The sequence below is a fragment of the Cherax quadricarinatus genome, chromosome 40, assembly GCF_038502225.1.
Source record: "Cherax quadricarinatus isolate ZL_2023a chromosome 40, ASM3850222v1, whole genome shotgun sequence".
Taxonomy (NCBI): domain Eukaryota; kingdom Metazoa; phylum Arthropoda; class Malacostraca; order Decapoda; family Parastacidae; genus Cherax; species Cherax quadricarinatus.
This window is the reverse complement of record NC_091331.1, coordinates 2880413-2899783: the sequence shown is the minus strand read 5'-3', so window position 1 is coordinate 2899783 and position 19371 is coordinate 2880413. Positions and strand designations below refer to the sequence as shown.

General features: G+C 46.3%; 1 protein-coding gene across 16 annotated transcripts in view; it reads right to left on the bottom strand.

Moving 5' to 3' along the window:
* LOC128687353 (cAMP-regulated phosphoprotein 21) overlaps nt 1–19371 on the bottom strand; it is a 369078-nt gene that overhangs the window by 217933 nt on the left and 131774 nt on the right. The gene's annotated exons all lie outside the window — the stretch shown is intronic.

The following is a 19371-nucleotide window of genomic DNA, read 5'->3' as shown; positions in this document are numbered from 1 at the left end:
GTCTGTCTCTCTATCATATATATATATATATATATATATATATATATATATATATATATATATATATATATATATATATATATATATATATATATATATATATATATGCAAAACAACCACTCTGAAAGAATAGAGAAATTCCAAGCGCTTTCGTGACTACTCAAATAGTTCCTTGATAATGTGAGTAGTCACGAAAGTGCTTGGAATTTCTCTATTCTTTCAGAGTGGTTGTTTTGCATATTTTGAAATCACCTGTTTACTGTGATCTTATTGCATATATATATATATATATATATATATATATATATATATATATATATATATATATATATATATATATATATATATATATATATATAATATATATATATATATATATATATATACACACACACACACACACATACGTACAGAAAACTATCAAAGACTCGCCAGTACTCAGGAGGTAATAGGAAGCTTAAGGGGGGGGGGAGGTGTGACTTAGGCGATGAGAAGCACCTAGGTAGAGGCAAGATGAGGGAGTCTAAGGTAAAAGGCAGATGTGGGTGAAGAGCTAGACAAAGACCGTGACTGCTACGAGGCTCTCAGTAAAGAAGATACTGCAAGGTGAACATCACGGTGCGCAGAGAGAGAGAGAGAGAGAGAGAGAGAGAGAGAGAGAGAGAGAGAGAGAGAGAGAGAGAGAGAGAGAGAGAGAGAGAGAGAGAGAGACTGTAAGAAGTGTCTACTGTATTTGCAACTAGAGAGGAGAAAGACGAGAGAATGAATGGAGTTGAAGCAATATTCCCCGAGGCGACAGAGATCCACAAAGGAAGATGAATAGCGGTGGACCAGCAGCAGCAGCAGCAGTTACCATGGCAGCACCCACTTGCCCTACTATCACCTCCCCCGCCTTCCACCCCACCATCCCCACTGTCACATTAGCAGGAAGAACAGGAGGAACAGCACCCAACATCACCCACACTGCTGTCACCACACGACCTCGCCCTCGCCATCACTACGGCCGCAGCGGCAGAGAACGCAGACATGGCACCGTCAGGAACACAGGTATAAAAGCAGCGGGAGCAGGAACTGACAGCAAACCCACAAATGCCGAAGTAGTCGCTGTCATAATAATATCCTCACCCTTACCACCACTACTACCACTAACACCAACAAGACGGACGCCAGGATAGCAGCATCGGCAGCAGCAGCATTATCATAATCAGCAGCAGCACTGCAACAAACACTAATACGGAAGGCTGACTCGACCTTATGGAAACACTGTTATAACCAGCATAATGTACGGCTGTACGCTGCATTTTCTCCGTGCCTGATTGTGTTCCAGTCATATGTAACGAGACGGAGCAATACCCAAACATTGTCACTTTCCCTTTCACAGAGATGGAAGTGTCCTCGTAAGAGTAACTTAACCTCTGCTTGAAGGAAACCTTTGAAGCTGCCGCAGTTACATAAGCAGTAGTGTAATCCTTGACGCTATCCTCAGTTTCAGGTCTCTAAGGCCAGACTATAACGTTTCATTACCCATGTGTGTAACCAATCCTGTGTGATGGAATATGAAAGGGGAAACATAGCTATCTATTGCTCCAACAATGCAGTTATCATATATAATAGTGTAGCGTTAATTTCAAGGACCCTTCAGCTGTATGTAAGGTGGCGTGCTAACAACACTTCATATATTATCCAGAGCTTCACGAAAAATATATATGCACTCTTTTCCTTTGTGTCTGCCATAAAGAATAAAAGTTACAATGCCGTGGCTGCAGCAGCCCACAAACAACGCATACTTGGCAGAGGGAACGAACGAAACGTCGTTTAACGTTTCCTCTCCGAAAATCTACGTTACTTATTATTTCTCACAGTTTCGTTATTGTTGTTAGCGTGGTGTAATGAAACGTAACAGTTAAACGTCACTCATAAGAGTTGTGAGATGAAAGAGAAAAACCATACAATGTCATCTCTGCATTTTCACGTCTGTTATCAACGCCATGTGTAAATATTTTTAGTGATCACACTATACACATCATGATGCAGCGCAGACACAGGACGACGAGGAATTGTGATCATGGTAGTAGACTACAGAAATTAGATGAAAAGACTGTTAGAAGGCAGGGGAAACGCTTGAACTTTTCTCCAAGCAAAACAGCATATTGCATTTTAGTCACATACCTGTGAAGAGGGGAACATGTGAGAGGTATTGACTAGTGTCTTCGGCTAACTGCCTTCCCCCCGACACTACAGGCATAACACACAACCAGCTCCGGAAGTGTTGCAAGAAAGATATTGGTGGCCACAATACTCGACCAATGATTTCCACCGAGTGTTTATATGTTGAAGTGGTGCTGACGCTGATGGGAGATGGGAAGGATGTAGGTGGTTATGGGAGATGAGGGATGGCGGGGGGGGGGGGGGGGGCGATGATACCTGGAGTATGGTGATAAGAGATGGATATGGTGGTGAGGGGCGATATATAGAGGGGGGGCGATTGGAAGTGCCGATGGTGATTGAAAGTGCCAGTGGTGACTGGAAGTGCCAGTGAGGAGTGGCAGTTGTTGGGGTAAATGGTGGTTCATAGTGATAATGAAAAGTTGAAAGAAGGTGGTCTTACTGGTGGTGAGAAGTGGGTGTAAAGGTATTGTGGGGGTGGTGATAGGGTTGTGGTGGTGATGGGGTTAGTTGTGGGGATGAGGTAGTAGTAAGAAGTTGTGGTGTGGCCGGTGGTGGTGGTGGTGGTGGTAAGAGAGTAAACTCCGGTAAAGCTTCCAAGAAATAGATAATGATGTTTATCCTGTGTTGGTATTTACCGCCTGGCGCAAACACCACATTGGCTAATGGGATCTGCGTGGGTTGTGGCGAAAGTCTGTCAAGGACCACCACACGTCGTGTGTCACGTACGCTAGTACACCCCCAGGTTACCATACAAGACTTACATGCACCCATACTGTGCCATTTACTTTAGATTATAAACTGAATACCAACGATCGTCAACGCCTTCTGTGATGTTTAACTTTTTTTTTTTTTTTAAATAACTTCATTTTTAATTATAATAAAGAAATAACTTCGTTTTTAATTATATTAAAGAAAATATAACTATACATGTCGTATTACATAAATCGCCGTATTTTACTACTCAACTATAGAGTTAAGATATATAAAAGTAAGGGAGGGTTGAGCACTACCTTCTTCCTCCCCAGGGAGTCAAAAAAAAAAATGCCACAGGATATATATACGGTGAGGTGTAGTTCTCTCAGGGTACATGTGTTCAAAGTTTACTTTAATCCCTATTTCAGGGATTTAAGGCATTCTTGTCCAGCTTTAACAAGCTACGCGCAGCCTAAATGACCCTAGTGTACTCGATAGCCCTTAAACCCCATCAATCAACCTACCAGAAAATCGACCCTTTAAATGATAGCCAGACCACGTTCACCTCTGGAGACGAATATGCCTAATTCTGTATTTGCAAACTGGGTCACTATTTCTTGCCGCCACAGATCGCAGTCAGGCCTACCTGTTGTTTCCAGTCTCTTACCTGTTGTTTCCAGTCTCCTACCTGTTGTTTCCAGTCTCCTACCTGTTGTTTCCAGTCTCCTACCTGTTGTTTCCAGTCTCCTACCTATTGTTTCCAGTCACATACCTATTGTTTCCAGTCTCCTACCTACTGTTTCCAGTCTCATACCTATTGTTTCCAGTCTCCTACCTGTTGTTTCCAGTCTCCTACCTGTTGTTTCCAGTCTCCTACCTGTTGTTTCCAGTCTCCTACCTGTTGTTTCCAGTCTCCTACCTGTTGTTTCCAGTCTCCTACCTGTTGTTTCCAGTTTCCTACCTATTGTTTCCAGTCTCCTACATGTTGTTTCCAGTCTCCTACCTGTTGTTTCCAGTCTCCTACCTGTTGTTTCCAGTCTCCTACCTATTGTTTCCAGTCTCCTACCTGTTGTTTCCAGTCTCATACCTGTTGTTTCCAGTCTCCTACCTGTTGTTTCCAGTCTCCTACCTGTTGTTTCCAGTCTCCTACCTGTTGTTTCCAGTCTCCTACCTGTTGTTTCCAGTCTCCTACCTGTTGTTTCCAGTCACATACCTATTGTTTCCAGTCTCCTACCTACTGTTTCCAGTCTCCTACCTATTGTTTCCAGTCTCCTACCTGTTGTTTCCAGTCTCCTACCTGTTGTTTCCAGTCTCCTACCTGTTGTTTCCAGTCTCCTACCTGTTGTTTCCAGTCTCCTACCTGTTGTTTCCAGTCACATACCTACTGTTTCCAGTCTCCTACCTGTTGTTTCCAGTTTCCTACCTATTGTTTCCAGTCTCCTACATGTTGTTTCCAGTCTCCTACCTGTTGTTTCCAGTCTCCTACCTGTTGTTTCCAGTCTCCTACCTATTGTTTCCAGTCTCATACCTGTTGTTTCCAGTCTCATACCTGTTGTTTCCAGTCTCCTACCTGTTGTTTCCAGTCTCCTACCTGTTGTTTCCAGTCTCCTACCTGTTGTTTCCAGTCTCTTACCTATTGTTTCCAGTCCGTCACTTGATTTAGTGATACTCTTGATTTATAGTTCCGCACAAAGCAACTTTACTTATTATCTTAGACTACACTATTACGTTTTTACTTAAATTAATTATTTACTGTATATCTTCTATTTTCTATTTGTATATATTGTAATTAAAATTTTATTTATCCGTTTCGTTGACATTTTGAATCGCTTTTTTTTATTTCATAACCCTCAATAGAATAATTAATAGGCTTCAATTAATTAACTTTAATTAATAGGCTTTAAGCATTAGTGGCTATGACACCTGATACACCTGTGACATGCAATTACAAGACCCTGAAGTTCATTCTGGAATGTTCAAGACAATTCTGGAAGGTTCAAGACAGATGGCTACAGGGTTCAAGACAGATGGCTACAGGGTTCAAGACAGATGGCTGGAAGATTCAAGACAGGTGGCTGGAAGCCTCAAGACAGGTGGCTGGAAGCCACAAGACAGGCGACTGGAAGCCTCAAGACAAGCGGCTGGAAGCCTCAAGACTGGTGGCTGGAAGCCTCAAGACAGGTGGCTGGAAGCCTCAAGACTGGTGGCTGGAAGGCCAAAAAAAAGAGACTGGAGGGTTATCCATGAAGTCTTCATCCATCAAACAGTTGATACAAGCTAACACATGCACACAACTTGCTTGGCTTAATAACATGTAGATTTAAGAGGATGGATGAGGGTGACGGCAACCAGCTGCTGCAGTCAACCTACTAGACGTGATAACAATGTTATCATCACCATCATCACACAGTATGTCAGGCCACGCCCCTTTCCCTCTACATCTAGCCACGCCCCTTTCCCTCTACATCTAGTCACGCCCCCTCCCTCTTGCCTTCCACCAAGCCACGCCCCTTCCTGTCTCCATCCACTCTGTCACGCCTCTCCCTCCTTCCCTCCAATCAGCCACACCCCTCCCACCTTCCTTCCAATCAATCACACCCCTTCCTCCTTCCAATCAGCCATGTTTTTTCCCCTCTCTCTGTCCATTCAGACACGTCCTTCCCCTCCTCCACCCAGACACACCCCTCACTTCCCCTCAAACCCTTGCCTCCAACGATAACATCCCTTCCCCCTTCTCTTCCTATCCATGCCCTCAGAGCTGGCAGCCAAGCACTTCTATTCCGTGGACTAGCCTCTGATAGTGCACGGAATAGAAGTCCACACCAGAAGTGACCACAGCTATATTAACCTCACACTAATTACCCGCCCAAGGTTCTTACTCTGCCAATGACATTTTTACTTCCTTCCTCAAACTCATCCACTCTCCATCCCTCCCTCCCTTCCCCCTCTCTCCCCCTCTCTCTCTCTCTCTCTCTCTCTCTCTCTCTCTCTCTCTCTCTCTCTCTCTCTCTCTCTTCCCCTGGAGATTCACACGACAAAAAGTAAGTAACGAAGATGATAGGAGAAACAGAAACGATAAAAACAGCAACCAGTCCGGGGAAGGAGGTAAGACAAGACGCAAAAAAGACAAGAGTTGCATTAAGGAATGATAAACATAATATTTAAAAAGGAGACAATATGGACAGCCAGTCAAGGCAATCAATAAGGCAGTCAGTCTGTCAAGTAAGCAGGCAGGCAGGCAGGTAGGCAGGTAGGCAGGCAGGCAGGCAGGCAGGCAGGCAGGCAGGCAGGCAGGCAGGCAGGTAGGCAGGCAGGTAGGCAGGCAGGCAGGCAGGCAGGTAGGCAGGCAGGCAGGCAGGCAGGCAGGCAGGCAGGCAGGCAGGTAGGCAGGTAGGCAGGTAGGCAGGCAGGCAGGCAGGCAGGCAGGCAGGTAGGCAGGCAGGCAGGCAGGCAGGCAGGCAGGCAGGCAGGCAGGTAGGCAGGCAGGCAGGCAGGCAGGCAGGCAGGTAGGCAGGCAGGCAGGCAGGCAGGCAGGCAGGCAGGCAGGCAGGCAGGTAGGCAGTCTGTCAAGCAGGCAGGCAGGCAGGCAGTCTGTCAAGCAGGCAGGCAGGCAGGCAGGCAGGCAGGCAGGCAGGCAGGCAGGCAGGCAGGCAGGCAGGCAGGCAGGCATAAATATGCGAGAAGCTGAAATACAAAGGAACATAAGCTAACTGCATAATTTAAATATAGAGTAGAAGTACCCAGCAAAGATAACAGAGTTATTAGCTACAAGAGTAGTCACTGCGATAGTTGGTAAATTGTCCTCACGCCTCGTGAAGTCTTCAACCGGAAGGCTGCCTTGGCCCTGGTGAGCTGTTCTTGGTGTAAACAACTGGTGATTACCTCCCATCCCTCAGGTTTAATACTTATCCCTAAATATAACAACCATAAGCGTTGCTGCCACTGCGCAGAGATAAGTATCCCCATATCTCTTAAGCCCAGCCTCCTCTACTTCACTGATCAGAGAAAGGCATCTCCGTATCCAGTAAGCCCAGCCCCTTTATTTAGGAGCAAATGCTAAATCCTTAAGGGTCAAACGGCGCCTGAGTGAATGGGGGAAAATTAGCTTCGATTCAAGGGAGGAAAGAGCCAACTTCCTTGGATCAAGAACCCTCACCAGCATCAAGAGGCCTTTTACCTCAATGATTCAATAAAGGTAACCCTGTAGATCACAAGCCCAGCAGGAGGATGTGAAGGCAGTAGTGGTATATGGTGTGAGAAAGATAGTCTGGCAGAACCACTTTGGTAAGTGACTCTTGCCGCCTCCTAAGGACGGCATGGCTGTTCATTTGCAGACACACACGCACACCTCTTCCCAAAAAGACACATGAACACACATTATCAAACGAAATGATCGAAACATTTTTCAATAAATATATCCAGGTGTTTGCTTGTGTCATTTTTAAATCATTTGTTGGCATCAATTAGAAATATTTACGCCACAGGTGTTCCCGTCCACTCACACCCCTCTCAGCAGGTGTTCCCGTGCATCCACGCCTCACGCTCCACGCCACGCCAAACCCCACGCCCACGCCTCACATCTAGTATCGGGCCCTTGCTTAGACAAGATGGGACCTACACAGATAACAACAAGGAAGCGAGTGAGATACTAAAATCCCAGTACGACTCTGTGTTTAGTGTGCCACTAATCAGTCTGAAGATCGACAATCCAAATGATTTCTTCATGAATGAGCCTCAAAACTTCATCAATGTATGCCAGAGTTCCGACATTACCATAACTCCGACAGACTTTGAAAAAGCCATTGACAACATGCCCATGCACTCAGCCCCGGGCCCAGACTCGTGGAACTCTGTGTTCATTAAGAACTGCAAGAAACCTCTTTCACGTGCCCTAAGTATGCTATGGAGAAGGAGCTTAGACATGGGTAAAATTCCTGTCACTTCAAACAACGGATATAGCCCCACTCCATAAAGGCGGCAGCAAAGCATTAGCTAAGAACTATAGACCAATAGCTCTAACGTCCCAAATCATAAAAATCTTTGAAAGAGTGCTAAGAAGCATGATTGCAAACCACTTAGATTCCCAAAAACTGCACAATCCAGGGCAACATGGGTTCAGAGCAGATCGCTCCTGCCTCTCGCAACTACTGGGTCACTATGATATGGTCTTGGATGCACTGGGAAAAAACAGAATACAGATGTAATATACACAGACTATACAAAAGCCTTTGACAAGTGCGATCATGGCATAATAGCGCACAAAATACGTGCTAAAGAAATAACTGGCAAAGTGGGGAGATGGATCTTCAACTTTCTAACAGCTTTCTAACCAATCGAACACAAAGAGTAGTGGTCAACAGAGTTAAATCGGAAACTGCCATAGTGAAAAGCTTTGTTCCACAAGGCACAGTAGTCGCCCCCATCCTGTTCCTCATCCTCATATCAGACAGAGACAGAGATGTAATCCACAGCACCGTATCATCCTTTGCGGATGATACTAGGATCTGCTGAGGACGCGGTTAACCTCCAAGAAGATATAAACAAAGTTTTCCAGTGGGCAACGGAAAACAATATGATGTTCAATGAGGAAAAATTCCAACTACTCCGTTATGGAAAACTGGAGGAGATAATAACTAGAACTGAGTATACTACAAACTCTGGCCATACAATAGAGCGGAAAAATAATGTAAGGGACCTGGGAGCGGTAATATCTGAGGATCTCACTTTCAAGGATCACAACAGTGTCACGATCACAACTGCAAAGAAAATTATATCAAATCAAATCAAAGTTTATTCTCTATGAGGATTACAATGCGAGGTTTACAGATTTTGGTTATTGTGTGGTTTACATGTAATAAAATGCTAATTACAGAGTGGGCCACTAGAACACCTAGCATGGCTAGGTATTTCGGGCAAACTTAGATTAATTCTTAACCCTAAATTATTACAAATTGTGGAGTAAGTTGACTAAATACTAAGTGACTAAATACTAGTTTGTGAGTTCAGCAGTGTGAATGCTTTTGTTTTGGCACAATACATAGTTTCTATATTGGAGTATCACAGGCAACTTGTGACTAGTTAGGAATCATTATTTCAAGATTAAGATACGTATTTCTGCGCTTATAGTCAAATGGGTGAGTGAGAGAGTAAGTGTGAACCACCAGGTTGTTTTTATGTAGTTAGTTGACGGGGTGTATCAGGGAGATAAGATGTTTTCTAACGGTAGTTTTGAAGGTGATGAATGTGTCTGCAGTTCTAGAGTTTTCAGGTAGGATGGATAATGAGAGCGTTCAAAACAAGAGAGGCCCAGCCAATGATGATTCTTTTCAAATCACTTGTTCTCTCTAGGCTGGAATATTGCTGTACATTAACATCTCTATTCAAAGCAGGTGAAATTGCAGATCGAGAGTGTACAAAGAACCTTTACTGCACATATAAGTTCCATCAAACACCTCAACTACTGGGAACGCTTGGAAGCACTTGACTTGTACTCGCTGGAACGCAGGAGAGAGAATCATAATCTACACTTGGAAAATCCTAGAAGGAATGGCTCCGAATCTGCAAACAGAAATCACTCCCCACGAAAGTAAGACTGGGAAGGCGATGCAAAATGCGCCCAATGAAAAGTAGGGGCGCCATTGGTACACTAAGAGAAAACACCATAAGTGTCCGGGGCCCAAGACTGTTCAACTGCCTCCCACCAAGCATAAGGGGAATTACCGATAGGCCCCTGGCTGCCCTCAAGAGGGAGCTGGACAGATACTTGAAGTCGGTGCCGGATCAGCCGGGCTGTGGTTCGTACGTTGGACTACGTGCCGCCAGCAGTAACAGCCTGGTTGATCAGGCCCTGATCCACCGGGAGGCCTGGTCGTAGACCGGGCCGCGGGGGCACTGATCCCAGGAATACCCTCCAGGGAGACTCCAGGTAGCAGGTGCTTTCGTACACCCGCACCCCTCTCAGCAGGTGTTCCAGTACACCCACACCCCTCTCAGCAGGTGTATCCGTCCACTCACACCCCCTCACACCAGGTGTGCCCGTCCACCCACACCCCTCTCAGCAGGTGTTCCCGTCCACCCACAACCACCTCAGTAGGTGTTCCCCTACACCCACGCCTCTCAGCAGGTGTTCCCGTCCACCCACACCCAACTCAGTAGGTGTTCCCGTACACCCACGCCTCTCAGCAGGTGTTCCCATCCACCCACACCCATCTCAGTAGGTGTTCCCGTCCATCCAAACCCTCTCAGCAGGTGTTCCCGTCCACCCACAACCACCTCAGTAGGTGTTCCCGTACACCCACGCCTCTCAGCAGGTGTTCCCGTCCACCCACACCCATCTCAGTAGGTGTTCCCGTACACCCACGCCTCTCAGCAGGTGTTCCCATCCACCCACACCAATCTCAGCAGGTGTTCCCGTCCACCCACACCCATCTCAGCAGGTGTTCCCGTCCACCCACGCCTCTCAGGTGTTCCCGTCCACCCACACCCATCTCAGCAGGTGTTCCGTCCACCCACGCCCTCTCAGCAGGTGTTCCCGTCCACCCACGCCTCTCAGCAGGTGTTCCCGTCCACGCCCTCTCAGCAGGTGTTCCCGTACACCCACGCCCTCTCAGCAGGTGTTCCCGTACACCCACGCCCTCTCAGCAGGTGTTCCCGTACACCCACGCCCTCTCAGCAGGTGTTCCCGTCCACCCACACCCATCTCAGTAGGTGTTCCCGTCCATCCACGCCCTCTCAGCAGGTATTCCCGTCCACCCACACCCATCTCAGCAGGTGTTCCCGTACACCCACGCCCTCTCAGCAGGTGTTCCCGTCCACCCACACCCATCTCAGTAGGTGTTCCCGTCCATCCACGCCCTCTCAGCAGGTGTTCCCGTCCACTCACACCCTCTCAGCAGGTGTTCCCGTACACCCACGCCCTCTCAGCAGGTGTTCCCGTCCACCCACACCCATCTCAGTAGGTGTTCCCGTCCATCCACGCCCTCTCAGCAGGTGTTCCCGTCCACTCACACTCTCTCAGCAGGTGCTCCCGTCCACCCACGCCCTCTCAGCAGGTGTTCCCGTCTACCCACGCCCTCTCAGCAGGTGTTCTCGTCCACCCACGCCCTCTCAGCAGGTGTTCCCGTCTACCCACGCCCTCTCAGCAGGTGTTCTCGTCCACCCACGCCCTCTCAGCAGGTGTTCCCGTCCACCCACACTCTCTCAGCAGGTGTTCCCGTCCACCCACACTCTCTCAGCAGGTGTTCCCGTCCACCCACACTCTCTCAGCAGGTGTTCCCGTCCACCCACACTCTCTCAGCAGGTGTTCCCGTCCTCTCACACTCTCTCAGCAGGTGTTCCCGTCCACCCACGCCCTCTCAGCAGGTGTTCCCGTCCACCCACACTCTCTCAGCAGGTGTTCTCGTCCACCCACGCCCTCTCAGCAGGTGTTCCCGTCCACCCACACTCTCTCAGCAGGTGTTCCCGTCCACCAACACTCTCTCAGCAGGTGTTCCCGTCCACCAACACTCTCTCAGCAGGTGTTCCCGTCCACACACACTCTCTCAGCAGGTGTTCCCGTCCACCCACACTCTGCAGGTGTTCCCGTCCACCCACACTCAGCAGGTGTTCCCGTCCACCCACTCTCTCTCAGCAGGTGTTCCCGTCCACCCACTCTCTCTCAGCAGGTGTTCCCGTCCACCCACGCCCTCTCAGCAGGTGTTCCCGTCCACCCACGCCCTCTCAGGTGTTCCCGTCCACCCACGCCCTCTCAGCAGGTGTTCCCGTCCACCCACACTCTCTCAGCAGGTGTTCCCGTCCACCCACACTCTCTCAGCAGGTGTTCCCGTCCACCCACGCCCTCTCAGCAGGTGTTCCCGTCCACCCACACTCTCTCAGCAGGTGTTCCCGTCCACCCACACTCTCTCAGCAGGTGTTCCCGTCCACCCACGCCCTCTCAGCAGGTGTTTCCGTCCACCCACACTCTCTCAGCAGGTGTTCCCGTCCACCCACGCCCTCTCAGCAAGTGTTCCCGTCCACCCACGCCCTCTCAGCAGGTGTTCCCGTCCACCCACGCCCTCTCAGCAGGTGTTCCCGTCCACCCACGCCCTCTCAGCAGGTGTTCCCGTCCACCCACGCCCTCTCAGCAGGTGTTCCCGTCCACCCACGCCCTCTCAGCAGGTGTTCCCGTCCACCCACGCCCTCTCAGCAGGTGTTCCCGTCCACCCACGCCCTCTCAGCAGGTGTTCCCGTCCACCCACGCCCTCTCAGCAAGTGTTCCCGTCCACCCACGCCCTCTCAGCAGGTGTTCCCGTCCACCCACGCCCTCTCAGCAGGTGTTCCCGTCCACCCACGCCCTCTCAGCAAGTGTTCCCGTCCACCCACGCCCTCTCAGCAGGTGTTCCCGTCCACCCACGCCCTCTCAGCAGGTGTTCCCGTCCACCCACGCCCTCTCAGCAGGTGTTCCCGTCCACCCACGCCCTCTCAGCAGGTGTTCCCGTCCACCCACGCCCTCTCAGCAGGTGTTCCCGTCCACCCACGCCCTCTCAGCAGGTGTTCCCGTCCACCCACGCCCTCTCAGCAGGTGTTCCCGTCCACCCACGCCCTCTCAGCAAGTGTTCCCGTCCACCCACGCCCTCTCAGCAGGTGTTCCCGTCCACCCACGCCCTCTCAGCAGGTGTTCCCGTCCACCCACGCCCTCTCAGCAGGTGTTCCCGTCCACCCACGCCCTCTCAGCAGGTGTTCCCGTCCACCCACGCCCTCTCAGCAGGTGTTCCCGTCCACCCACGCCCTCTCAGCAGGTCACAATCACTCTAACATCTTTCCATCTTTTTCCATTATCGTTTCCATGTTGTTTGGTAGAGTATATATCAGGTGGAAAATTATACATAGCTGAGTATATTTATATTTTTATTGCATAGAAAGTAAACATATATATATATACACATCTTGATACATTGAACCACATCATAAACATTGGTTAATTTCATTCAGGGCTTCATTCCTCCATTGGTTTTCCATGCAAGCTTTAAGCTGACACGTCTTGTTGACCATGTCATCTTTCTTGTGGTGACGGAACAATCTGATGAAGAAGGTTCATTCTCAGGTGGTAGATAAGTGGATGGAACAAAGTGGGGCGGAGAGTATGTAGGCGACAGTGGACGTTATTTTCTGCTGCAGTTTCTCTGTTGGACTCTGCGTTTACGAAGTTGAGTGCATCTCGTGCGTCTAAGTTGTGGCGTGTTCTCAGGTACAGTGGAACCTCAAATATCGAACTTTCTTCGGTCCAGAAGGCTGTTCGAGTGCCTTTACCGAATGAATTTATTCCCATCAGGAATAATGTAAATTAGATTAGTCCATTTCAGACCCTCAAAAATACACTTATAAAAGCACTTACAAAAATACACTTACATAATTGGTCGTGTTGGGAGCAGTTCGATTTTTGAGGTTCCACTGTATTAGCAACTGGGGTGAAGTGAGCGTGGAAACAATGTAATCGACCTCTTCAATAATGTATTCATTGTTACAGCATTCCTCTTCTCTGTGCAATAAAAGACATTCGACCCCACTCACCGAGAGTAATTAGTCGGAAAAATCCTCCTCACGTTAACAGGCACGTAAGTTCCACCGTCTTCTAATAACATGTTCAGTTTTCCACTATAATCTACCTTGTCCATAATTACTATCACATTTGCTTTGTCTGTTTCGTAAGGTGAAGTCCAGGATCTTTCCTTAATTCATGGTATAAGCGAAACTCAGACCTCTACAACACTATTGTCATCAAAGATTTGTTAAGTTATACCATGAATTAAGGAGAGATCCTGGACTTCACCTTACGAAACAAACAAAGCAAATGTGATAGTAATTATGGACAAGGTAGATTATAGTGGAAAAATGAACATGTTATTAGAAGACGGTGGAATTTACGTGCCCATTAATTTTCTGGGAACATTAAAGACAAAGTTCCTGTTACCACTGAAGGAGTAATTCTACCCTAGTCTTCAAATACAGCAGGAGTTTCCTCTTGATCCCCGATCTTCCTTCCAAAGTCACACGGGATGCAGCTCTTCTCTTGCCACAACCGCAGATCCGGTTCTGAATGGCGGAGACGATGGAGATAATTCTCCCCACTCGTAAAGGGTACCTGATCGTCGGGAAATGGAATACTTTCAGCAAGTACCATCTCCAACAAGGTAAGGTTGCAATACTTCGGTTGAAGTATTAGCTACAGCAAGACCAATCTCACTAAATGTTGCTCTGAGATGAGCTCCCAGTTTGGTCGACACTTTTCATATAAATATCCGTTTCCCATTACGGCTAAATGTAAAAGAGATAGTTGATGTGTGGGAGAGCTGAATACAGGGGATATCAGCTCGATTTGAAGAAGGTAAAAAAAAAACTGGTGAACGTTGTGAATAAATTAAGCTAGAAACAAAACTTACATTCTCGAATTTCTGGAATTAAATTTAAGATGAAAGTGTAGGAGTAAAGAATATTTCTACTTCACAAGGAGGCGAGGATAGTGTTTGTGTTTAAAGGTTTACTGCAGTGTATATTTGTCCTAATGAAAGGAAAACTTCAGAAAGACATAACTCAGTGTATAAACACCAGATACACCACTAGGATGGAGAATAATACCTCATACGTATGTATATCCCATGAACCAAGAGAACAACGGTTCTTACATCAGCCTAGGGGGCGGTGACCCCTGAAACAGCCTCCAGGTAGGAATAAAAATCAAGCAATTACTTAAATATAATAATAATAATAATAATAATAATAATAATAATAATAATAAAACCTTGTTATCAGCTGCACTTCACATTCCCTAAATCACTACACAGATTAATGCAAGTTCCTCCAAACTGCACTTTTAAAGTCGGGAAACTTTCCCAACTTAATTTAAAACTGAGTTAACATATGACTGAAAAAATGAGAGAAGCAGAAAAGATATAACATATGAGTGAAGAGATGAGAGGAGCAGAGTAAAACATAAGAGATAAGAGGAACAGACAAGAGTAAACATAAGAGGTAAGAGATAAGAGGAACAGACAAGACTACAACTGCCACAAAGTGGATTCTAGAACAAACAAGAGCAAAACAGATGCGAAAAGAGCTTTTAATTTAGTCAACGTTTAGCTCTGTGTAGAGCTCTACCAAGACATGTTTCACACTGTGTAGAGCTTTACCAAGACACGTTTCACTCTGTGTAAAGCTTTACCAAGACACGTTTCACTCTGTGTAAAGCTTTACCAAGACATGGTTCACTCTGTGTAAAGCTTTACAAAGACATGTTTCACACTGTGTACAGCTTTACCAAGACATGTTTCACACTGTGTAGAGCTTTGCCAAGACACGTTTCACACTGTGTAAAGCTTTACCAAGACACGTTTCACTATGTGTAAAGCTTTACCAAGACATGGTTCACTCTGTGTAAAGCTTTACCAAGACATGTTTCACACTGTGTACAGCTTTACCAAGACATGTTTCACACTGTGTAGAGCTTTACCAAGACACGTTTCACTCTGTGTAAAGCTTTACCAAGACACGTTTCACTCTGTGTAAAGCTTTACCAAGACAGTTCACTGTGTGTAAAGCTTTACCAAGACATGGTTCACTCTGTGTAGAGCTTTATCAAGACATGTTTCATTCTATGCAGAGCTCTACCCAGTCAATTAGTGTCTGCAGTATTTCTCTGCAACGTCAATATGTACTGGAGAGTACCAGGTACCCGAGCATTACATTACGTAAACTGAGTGATCCCGATACCAGTACAAAAATGTTACCTAGGGAGCAATCGGTAGTGAATCTGAACCGGTTTTTCTCGGGAGGGGGGAGGGGGGATTGACATTTACCTAGCGTAAAAACGAAATAAGCTACGATGCAGTGTAGCATATACTTAGATAAGATTAATGAGAAAGTAAGCTGGTGTGTGCTCCAGGTTAATGATAAGCTGGCGTGTGCTCCAGGTTAATGATAAGCTGGTGTGTGCTCCAGGTTAATGATAAGCTGGTGTGTGCTCCAGGTTAATGATAAGCTGGTGTGTGCTCCAGGTTAATGATAAGCTGGTGTGTGCTCCAGGTTAATGATAAGCTCGTGTGTGCTCCAGGTTAATGATAAGCTGGTGTGTGCTCCAGGTTAATGATAAGCTGGTGTGTGCTCCAGGTTAATGATAAGCTCGTGTGTGCTCCAGGTTAATGATAAGCTGGTGTGTGCTCCAGGTTAATGATAAGCTGGTGTGTGCTCCAGGTTAATGATAAGCTGGTGTGTGCTCCAGGTTAATGATAAGCTGGTGTGTGCTCCAGGTTAATGATAAGCTGGTGTGTGCTCCAGGTTAATGATAAGCTGGTGTGTGCTCCAGGTTAATGATAAGCTGGTGTGTGCTCCAGGTTAATGATAAGCTGGTGTGTGCTCCAGGTTAATGATAAGCTGGTGTGTGCTCCAGGTTAATGAGAAGCTAGTGTGTGCTCCAGGTTAATGAGAAGCTGGTGTGTGCTCCAGGTTAATGATAAGCTGGTGTGTGCTCCAGGTTAATGAGAAGCTGGGGTATGCTCCAGGTTAATGATAAGCTGGTGTGTGCTCCACGTTAATGATAAGCTGGTGTGTGCTCCAGGTTAATGAGAAGCTGGTGTGTGCTCCAGGTTAATGATAAGCTGGTGTGTGCTCCAGGTTAATGAGAAGCTGGGGTATGCTCCAGGTTAATGATAAGCTGGTGTGTGCTCCACGTTAATGATAAGCTGGGGTGTGCTCCAGGTTAATGAGAAGCTGGTGTATGCTCCAGGTTAATGATAAGTTGATGTGTGCTCCAGGTTAATGATAAGCTGGGGTGTGCTCCAAATTAATGATAAGCTGGTGTGTGCTCCAAATTAATGATAAGCTGGTGTATGCTCCAGGTTAATGAGAAGCTGGTGTATGCTCCAGGTTAATGATAAGCTGGTGTGTGCTCCAGGTTAATGATAAGCTGGTGTGTGCTCCAGGTTAATGATAAGCTAGGGTGTGCTCCAGGTTAATGATAAGTTGATGTGTGCTCCAGGTTAATGATAAGCTGGGGTGTGCTCCAAATTAATGATAAGCTGGTGTGTGCTCCAGGTTAATGATAAGCTGGTGTATGCTCCAGGTTAATAATAAACTGGTGTATGCTCCAGGTTAATAATAAACTGGTGTATGCTCCAGGTTAATAATAAACTGGTGTATGCTCCAGGTTAATGATAAGCTGGTGTGTGCTCCAGGTTAATGATAAGCTGGTGTATGCTCCAGGTTAATGATAAGCTGGTGTATGCTCCAGGTTAATGATAAGCTGGTGTGTGCTCCAGGTTAATGATAAGCTGGTGTATGCTCCAGGTTAATGAGAAAATAAGCTGGTGTATGCTCCATGTGTCTGCATAATCACCCTCTACTCCACGTTAATTAGAGGAAGACAAGGCAGGACTGTACCAGCCGTGTTGAGCCACACAACTAGTCTAATATTAGACTCATTTTCCTGTCCCCCGTTCAGTATGTTATCAGTAATGTGGTGGTGGTGGTGGTGGTGGTGGTGGTGGTGGTGGTGGTTGTTGCAACCCCTGAATGGGTTACAATGACTATTATGTATATATATATATATATATATATATATATATATATATATATATGTATATATATATATGTATATATATATATAATGTATATTACCTTTTCATATAATTTTATATTGCTTATATTTGCGATAATAGCTAAATCGCAAATGTATTGCCTTATATTGTTATTTGACGTAGCTTATGTTGTTAGGATGTACATGTGTGCTCAGTTAGTCTTGATTGTCAAACTACTGTAATTATCGCTTGTCGCTCGTTATACTGCCGGCTTCTGAGCTGCGCTGTCCACGGGGCTATCACGTGATCGAGGGGGGGGTGTCCTCACCTCTCGTGAAGTTTTCAGTCTGCTGGAGACTCGCTTGGTGGTTGGACAGATTGTCTGTCTCATTATTCTTGTTAGTTCTGTAGAACTTTGTTCACAGAACATTGTATAGACTTTGTGATTTTCGACGTTGTACTGAGGTTGTGTGTCACATTGACACTCTGAACATCTCAGGTCCTTAGCTATAGCTTCTGACCTAATTTTGTACTGGTTTCTGTGTATTGTCACAGTCGCGTTTTTCCTATGCTGAACATAGATTCAGTAGTATGGGAGTTTTGTAACTTTTGTGGAGGATCTGCAGATGGTCCCTACTTAGTGTCGTTATATTATCTCCTTGTTCCTGATTCTGTGTCGCAGTCGCTTGATATTGCATTGCTATTGGGCTTAGCATTCTTTGTTGTTCAAGCAGACTGTTCGGGTTGCCAGTCGGTCAAGAAGTTAGTTTATTTGAGGACTTTGTCAGTCACTTGTTTAAGTCTTATTCGAGTCTTGAGACATAGCTAACTACTTAAGAGCACTTACACGCATACACACACTTGTACATATTTGTAATATCTTATTAAATGTTAATGTACCTGACGGTACTTAAGAATTATAAATGTGATATGTGCTTTCAGCACAATAATATTGAACTCGAGAGATTGATTTTATTTTGATTGCTGTGATTTAATTTACTTTGATAATATACCTCTAGACTTAATAGTGGTGGTGGTGGTGGTGGCGGTGGTGGCGGCGGCGGTGGCGGCGGCGGCGGCGGCGGCGGCGGCGGTGGCGGCGGCGGCGGCGGCGGTGGTGGTGGTGTACTGATGGTTGCGGTGTTGGTGATAATGGTAATGGTGGTGGCGGTGGGTGTAATGGTGTTACTACACACATTTCGGTCATACAGTCATTAATTAAAACATCAACATTCTCAACCAATTCCGAACAGATGAACCATGTATTAAGTATAACTGGAGGATATATATATATATATATATATATATATATATATATATATATATATATATATATATATATATATATATATAGACACATCTGCACTCTCTCGAAAGGCGTAGAATTAGGGATGATATGATCGAGGTGTATAAATGTAAAACAGGAATAAATAAAGGGGATGTAAATAGCGTGCTGAAAATTTCCAGCCAAGACAGGACTCGCAGCAATGGTTTCAAGCTGGAAAAATTCAGATTCAGGAAGGATATAGGAAAGCACTGGTTTGGTAATAGAGTTGTGGATGAGTGGAACAAACTCCCGAGTACAGTTATTGAGGCCAAAACGTTGTGTAGTTTTAAAAATAGGTTAGATAAATACATGAGTGAGTGTGGGTGGGTGTGAGTTGGACCTGACTAGCTTGTGCTGCTGGGTCTGGTGCCGTGCTCCTTCCTTGAGTGGAGGTGACCAGGCTGGGTGGGTCATTGGGCTAATCCGCGGGGGATGGGGGGGTGGATCATTGGGCTAATCCGGGGAGAAACATGGACCTGGTCCGCATGGGTCAGTAGGCCTGTTGCAGTGTTCCTTCTTTATGTTCTTATGTACATTATATATATATACATGTGTGTGTGTGTGTGTGTGTGTGTGTGTGTGTGTGTGTGTGTGTGTGTGTGTGTGTGTGTGTGTGTGTGTGTGTGTATATATATA